The sequence below is a fragment of the Harpegnathos saltator genome, unplaced genomic scaffold (genome assembly GCF_003227715.2).
Source record: "Harpegnathos saltator strain DR-91 unplaced genomic scaffold, Hsal_v8.6 scaffold226, whole genome shotgun sequence".
Lineage (NCBI taxonomy): Eukaryota > Metazoa > Arthropoda > Insecta > Hymenoptera > Formicidae > Harpegnathos > Harpegnathos saltator.
Genome location: NW_020230013.1, coordinates 5001 through 12500, shown reverse-complemented (window position 1 = coordinate 12500; position 7500 = coordinate 5001). Strand labels below are relative to the sequence as shown.

The following is a 7500-nucleotide window of genomic DNA, read 5'->3' as shown; positions in this document are numbered from 1 at the left end:
GCTCAGTCGTTGGAGCCTCCTCAATGGAGCCGTCCATCTGAGAGAGACTATTCCCAACCCCCCGTTTTTAATATTGGAGTGTATATACGCATTTGGTGTGTCTGTGGGTAGCGCCAACCAGCCCCTTACCGCCTGTCTGAGCATTCTGTCACACTTGCGCAGAATACTAATATCTACATTCCCCAGTTCTAGTTCGTGATATAAGCTGGGTATTACCATCGTTCGCAGCGCGAATAGACGCTGTTGTGGTTTCAGGGGCGCTTTTGTCAGCTTGTTGATAGACTCCATCAATCTTTGTGTGATTCTGGTTTTCCTTCGTCCCTCAGGTGTAAAAGGGATCCCAAGGTACTTCCACTCATCCGTGCGCTTCAGTGCCGGTAGTGCCTTTCCCTCACACAAAAATATTGTCTCCTGGTCAATCACCGTTTTCTTCTCATGCGGTACATTCCTCAAGGCTACTGTCAGACATTTTGAAGCACTCACCATGAGCCCGCACTTGTTCAGAAAGTTGGTACTGATATTTAACATTTTCTGCAGGCCCATCGGCGTTGTAGCAAACAGAAGCAGGTCGTCAGCGAAAGCCGCTGCATTAACTCTAACCCCACCAATTTGTGTCCCAATGTCCTCGGGCAATGTGGTTAGTAATCGATCCATGATTAGGTTAAATATTATTGGTGACATAGGATCGCCCTGCTTTACCCCACACCTTGGTTGGAAGCGCTGTGAGGTCCATGATGTACATGCCAGTGCCGTGGTGCTTCTTCCGTATACGTCCATAATGTATTTATACATGGGAGCTGGTATTCCCATCATTGCCAGAGTATCTTGTATGGTCTTGTGTGATACCGAGTCAAACGCCTTTGCAATGTCCAATGATGCCAAGAATAACGGTTTATGCTGTATGTGGTGAGACCTAAGCAGCATATCGAGCAGAAACACGTTATCTGCACTACCGTCCGTAGGTCTGAACGCTCTTTGTCGCTGGTCTAAATGTATGCCTCGTGACATGCGAGTGGCTAGGATCTTATGCATTGTTCTAATAATTACTGAGGAAACTGTGATCGGTCGAAAATCTTCCGGATTTCTAGCTTTCGACTTTTTCGGAATCATCGTAGTGACAGACTCCAACAGTTTCGTTGGAGCCTTCCCACACCACATGATTATGTTTAATATTCTGGCGAGTATCTCCAGTGGCACCTTCCTAAGCTGCTTCGCGGTAACCCCATCCGGACCCGCCGCCGTGGTGTTACTTGGCATGGATTTTCTAATTTCCTCCATCCCGATGGGCGCCCACAGCTCACCTAAAACCGGCCTATGATGTTCTTGGCCTGGAGAAGTATCTTTCTTCGCCGACATTACCTCCTTCCAGTACGGGATCATTACGTCTTTTGGAGGCACAGCCACATCGGAGACATCGTCCAGCAGCATGCGTAGGCACTTCCCTCGGTTTTTAAGCCAGAGGTCTTGTGTCCTAGCATAATCAGCCCTCCGAAGTTGCCGTCTTGTCAGGCCTTTCATTTCCAGATGTCTCTCCTTCCTTTGTCTCTCCTTCGGCGGAAATATTCCTCGAAGATATACTGACAACTTCTCCATTACTGCCTCTGTTTGATTGGAGGATAGAGACCCGCAGATCTCCAGCAAATAGGGAGCATTGTAATCTCCCAATGCCGGGACCGGCAACGTCTCAATGGTGCGCAGGATTTCCTTCCTGTATTCAGTGTCCCCATTGTCTAGCTCAGCCTCTCTTGGAGGAAGAGTCTGGTCCTCAGGCACCTGCTTTAGCAGGTTCGCTACCACTTGGCGATACGCAGGTTGTTTACGTTTGCCTTTAATTGCTTCTAAGGACCTCTCTGGGAAACACTCTGATAAAGCCTGGTTCATAAATTTGACTCCATCTCTGCACAGCTCCACCTCCCTTCTCGCCAAAAGTGCAGTTTCCTCGTCATTCCACCTCGCTTTGATAGCTACTACATTCAGTCTCTCGTCCGTCCAGTCCGGGTGTCCTCTCCGATGGTGAAGCCCTCTACCTGTCTTCGTATCGAATACTCGGCCGCAGCCCGGGAACTCGCACCGAAACCCGGAAGGCCCCTCATCCATCAGCACGCCGGGCATCCTCCTCGCACGCGTAACTGGTCCCCTTGAGCCAGAGGGCCCAGGGGTAATTGTTCCATCCGAGGCATTTTTCTTTATATTTGGGCCAGTATAATTTGGGCAGAGTGGGTTGGCAGCCCCCAAAGCCCTAGGTCGCTATACTCCAGTTCAGCCGCTGTTCTCCCTGAGGAGACAGCGTTACCAGCGGGACCACGAGGAGGTATGGAGTATAACTTGGTCCGGAGAGGCTCAATGCCAAATAGGTGGCTGTGTTGCGCATCACTGACCCAAGTAACCAGAGCCCTCCCTCAGCAACCACACGACAGAAGCTTGCACCGACGTGGTTTCCAGGCCACAGGGATTCCTCTTATCCCAACAACGATACTCAGCCAAGGGTCTGGTCTTCGTAAAGCCATCCAACCCTTACAAACCTTCGTCGCAAGGGTATGTTCACCCAACCGAGTGCGAGAACCATGCCGCTCCCTAACCTGTTGCACTCAGTGGGACTGCTTGCGATATAGACTGGTTACCCAGCCTAGAATGCCGGCTCAGGGAAAGTCGAGGGAAAGAGGACCCTCCGTCGTCCCCTGCCGAACACTGAGTCGTTGGTCGAAAATGTACGCAGAAGGCCAGAGTGGCCTTCCCAGCAACCATCGTGCAGCCGCCTTAAGAGAGTCATAGTTACTCCCGCCGTTTACCCGCGCTTGCTTGAATTTCTTCACGTTGACATTCAGAGCACTGGGCAGAAATCACATTGCGTCAACACCCGCGAGGGCCATCGCAATGCTTTGTTTTAATTAGACAGTCGGATTCCCCTAGTCCGTGCCAGTTCTGAGCTGAGCGTTGAATGGCGGCCGAAGAGGACGACCACGACGGCTCACGCCGCCACGGAAGCCTCGCAGCAAGGAAGATCCGCGGGAGGCCAAGGCACGGGACCGAGCTCGGATCCCTGGACGTTCACCTCGCCCAGGCCCGGCACGTCAGCCAGACCCGCTTCCCGACCAAGCCCGACACGCCCCGCTCCTCAGAGCCAATCCTTATTCCGAAGTTACGGATCCAATTTGCCGACTTCCCTTACCTACATTAGTCTATCGACTAGAGGCTCTTCACCTTGGAGACCTGCTGCGGATATGGGTACGAACCGGCGCGACACCTCCACGTGGCCCTCTCCTGGATTTTCAAGGTCCGAGGGGAAGATCCGGACACCGCCGCAACTGCGGTGCTCTTCGCGTTCCAAACCCTATCTCCCTGCTAGAGGTTTCCAGGGAACTCGAACGCTTATACAGAAAAGAAAACTCTTCCCGGATCTCCCGACGGCGTCTCCAGGTCATTTTGGGTTACCCCGACGAACACTCTTACGAGGGCCCGAATGGTATGCGGTTCCGCTGCCGGGTTCCGGAATAGGAACCGGATTCCCTTTCGCCCGACGGACGTGTGCCATGTTCAGTATGAAACGTTCGAGAGAGCACTGAGCATTACGCCGTCATTGACATAGGGTTTCCCCTAGGGCTTAGGATCGACTGACTCGTGTGCAACGGCTGTTCACACGAAACCCTTCTCCACGTCAGTCCTCCAGGGCCTCGCTGGAGTATTTGCTACTACCACCAAGATCTGCACCGGCGGCGGCTCCAGGCAGGCTCGCGCCCAGACCCTTCTGCGCACACCGCCGCGACCCTCCTACTCGTCAGGGCTTCGTGACGGGGGCTGTTTAGGGCCCCCGCCCCACTTGCCGCTGACGGCAGAGTATAGGCTCGACGCTTCAGCGCCATCCATTTTCAGGGCTAGTTGCTTCGGCAGGTGAGTTGTTACACACTCCTTAGCGGATTCCGACTTCCATGGCCACCGTCCTGCTGTCTTAAGCAACCAACGCCTTTCATGGTGTCCCATGAGCGTCGAGTTAGGCGCCTTAACTCTGCGTTTGGTTCATCCCACAGCGCCAGTTCTGCTTACCAAAAATGGCCCACTTGGCACTCTGATCCGAGATTCTCGTGGCTTCAAGGTTCAAGAAAGCCAGAGATCTCACCCATTTAAAGTTTGAGAATAGGTTGAGGTCGTTTCGGCCCCAAGGCCTCTAATCATTCGCTTTACCAGATGAGACTCGCGCGCGTTCCGTGGAACGGCCGAGTGCCAGCTATCCTGAGGGAAACTTCGGAGGGAACCAGCTACTAGATGGTTCGATTAGTCTTTCGCCCCTATACCCAGTTCCGACGATCGATTTGCACGTCAGAATCGCTACGGACCTCCATCAGGGTTTCCCCTGACTTCGTCCTGACCAGGCATAGTTCACCATCTTTCGGGTCCCAACGTGTACGCTCTTGGTGCGCCTCTTCTCGCGATGAGAACGAGACGCCCCGGGAGTGCGAGGCCGCATCGCGACGCGGCCCATCCTCCCTCGGTCGGCGCCAAGGCCGACCTTCACTTTCATTGCGCCTTTGGGTTTTGCTAGTCCCAATGACTCGCGCACATGTTAGACTCCTTGGTCCGTGTTTCAAGACGGGTCCTAAGAGTACCCAAAGCAGTAGCGTCGCCGACCGGTATTGGGGCGAGCGCGGGATGGCGAACCAGCTCCGCGTCGCCCCGTAAGGCCTGTCAAAGGATCACCGTCGGCCAACAGCGGGCCAGGACCGGGGACGGCGCTAGGTCCGTGCCTCCGAGTGACCGTGGCGCGCGCTTGCGACGGGCTTGACGCAGAGATAGACTGCGGCCTGATACCGTGCGAGTACCGCCGGGCAGCCGGCCGAGCTTCCGGGGGTTTGCCGCGTGCCGTTTTACCGGCGACGCGGCAGTCACCGCACCCGGGCCGTAGACCGACACCCAGCGAGTCGCGACGTTCTACTAGGGGAGAAGTGCACGACGACGACGCCGGACATGCGCGCACGGTAGCGTGCCCGCGCGAGAAACCGCGGGACATCGCCGACCGACGCGAAGCCAGCGCCGCTGACGATGAATCTCCCCGTTCGATCTTTTGGGTTTCTTAGGTTTACCCCTGAACGGTTTCACGTACTCTTGAACTCTCTCTTCAAAGTTCTTTTCAACTTTCCCTCACGGTACTTGTTCGCTATCGGTCTCGTGGTCGTATTTAGCCTTAGATGGAGTTTACCACCCACTTAGAGCTGCACTCTCAAGCAACCCGACTCTAAGGAGAGATCCTCCCGAGGCGCGTACCGGTCGCTACGGGCCTGGCACCCTCTGCGGGTAAGTGGCCCCATTCAAGATGGACTTGGACGCGATGCGACACCTCGGGATAGTCGGACCCTCCCGAACACCACATTTCCCTGCGGCGGAACCGCGGGATTCGGTGCTGGGCTCCTTCCTGTTCGCTCGCCGCTACTAAGGAAATCCTGGTTAGTTTCTTTTCCTCCGCTTAATAATATGCTTAAATTCAGCGGGTAATCTCGCCTGCTCTGAGGTCGTCGTCAACGTTTGCGCTTGTCGTAGTAAACGACGGTGCGAGAGAGAGAGACAGAGACTCTGTGCGGTCTTCTCTCCTCCCCTATCTCGCGCTTAACGCAGCATCGTGCGTGATGCGCGGCGGATCATCCGCGGGCGTCGCGCTCTCGCGCGACTCCCCAGAGACGAGTCACGACGCGACGTGCCGGTCCGTGTGTATACGTTCGAAGGACGAAGCCTCGTGGACTCGGACACGCGGTCGGCTCGCGATCCAAACCAGCAGACATCTGCGCGAGATATTGGGTCTCTGTGCGTCGTGCGGACTTGCACGCGACAGCGCCATACACCGCGCGAGTCGGACGAGAGAGGGAGACAAGCTCTCTTTTTGTCTCTCATGCGTCGTCGACCGGCATGCGCGCCGTTCGTTGTCCCAGCTCGCAGAGGTCGGCGGGTAGAGGTGACTCTGCGCGCGCTCGACGCGGCAGAGAACCTACCCTCCTCCCTCGCTGTGCTCGTTCCACCTTGACAACGACGACGACGCGCTTCCAGCCGCGCCCGATGAGAGAGAGAGCTCTCCGTGACTTTCCCCTCGTCCGGAGGTCGCGGGAGACAGACACTCGCTGTCGCGTGTGTGCGTTCGATGTCGCTCGACGATGAGGAGGAAATCGCCTCTCGTTTCATTTCGGACGACGCGTAGGGGAGACCGACCGGCCACACTCTTCCCCGAGATTCCTGGTCCCGCCGAGGGCGTACACGACCAGCTTTTCTCGGGTCGAGAGGGGGGTCTCGCGCTCCTCCGCGAACGTCCAGCCATCGCTCGTACGCCGTCGCTTGGCTATCCGCGACTCAACAAGAGTACGCTGCGAGAGCGTCTCGTGTCTTCTCAAAACCCTGCGCGTCGAGGAGAGAGAGGGACTCCGTGGCGCAGCGCGCACGGATCCCTGCTTCGATGCTGCTCCTACGACGACGATGGGCCTCGTGAGAGAGAAAGAGCCGCGGAAGCGCAGCTCCGGCGCAAGCAGTCTTTGGGTGCGTAAACGACCCTCAGCCAGGCGTGGTCCGGGAATTGTATCCGTGGACCGCAATGTGCGTTCGAAATGTCGATGTTCATGTGTCCTGCAGTTCACACGTTGACGCGCAATTAGCTGCGTTCTTCATCGACCCACGAGCCAAGTGATCCACCGTTCAGGGTAATCTCTTATACATTCGTCTGCGATCAGGGCACGCGCGGCAAGCGCGCGCTTTTCTTCGCCCATCTCGCAATGCTCGTTCCATCGTCCGTCAAAGTGGCGATTCAGCCGAACCGCGCGTCCGAGCACGCGCGGACCGCCGCTCCCGCGAGCGGGAGCTACGGCAAGAGGAAACAAAGTTTCGCGGCGGAGAGCCCACGCGCGCGTCTCGTAGAGACCGCGCGCGATAAGCTCTCGCAGGCGCGATCGAGCGTAGTCTCTCCTCTATCGCCCCCGGAGGGGGGCGCGGAGAGCCGGGGCGGAAGTTCTTTCAAATAAACCGTCGGACCGGGAGGAGCACCAACCAGCGGGGGGAGAGCGAACCAGACGGACGCTCTCAACCGCGACGCACGGGACTCTACTCACTCGCGTCCTCACGCTTGCGGGCGCGCTCGCTGCCTCTGGCTCCGTCGAGGTAGAATCTCGACGGAGAGGGAGCGACCACCGCGCTCGCGCGCTCAGGTTACCACCGGTGAACGCGCCGCCGGGCGGTCCCTCGTGCGAGGGGGTCCGCCGCGGCGCGTACAGCTCGTCTCGCGCGCGATCCGCTGTGTCGCCGTTCGCGCACTTTCGTGCGCGAGCGTGCAATCGTTCGAGCGAGTCAGCGCGTCTCGGGTGCGCTGAAACTCTTGTACGTAACGACGCATCGTCCCTCTGCCGCGCGCGTTGCGCGCGCGAGAGACGAGCGCGTGTTCTTTCGGTTAAGATTAGTCGTGGTAATCTCAGTCGCCGACTGCTGTCTCTCTAGCTAATCGTGGCGCTCGAACGAACACCAGAGCAGAGCACAGAG

General features: G+C 57.0%; 1 non-coding gene and 1 pseudogene across 1 annotated transcript; both read right to left on the bottom strand.

Moving 5' to 3' along the window:
* The window catches only part of LOC112588468 (uncharacterized), a 7761-nt pseudogene extending 2257 nt beyond the window's left edge, over nucleotides 1-5504 (bottom strand).
* A 1015-nt stretch (nucleotides 5505-6519) lies between these two features.
* Nucleotides 6520-6674, bottom strand: LOC112588465 (5.8S ribosomal RNA). Its single transcript, XR_003112869.1, has one exon. It is a non-coding gene; the product is annotated as a 5.8S ribosomal RNA (ribosomal RNA).
* Nucleotides 6675-7500: the final 826 nt, after the last annotated feature.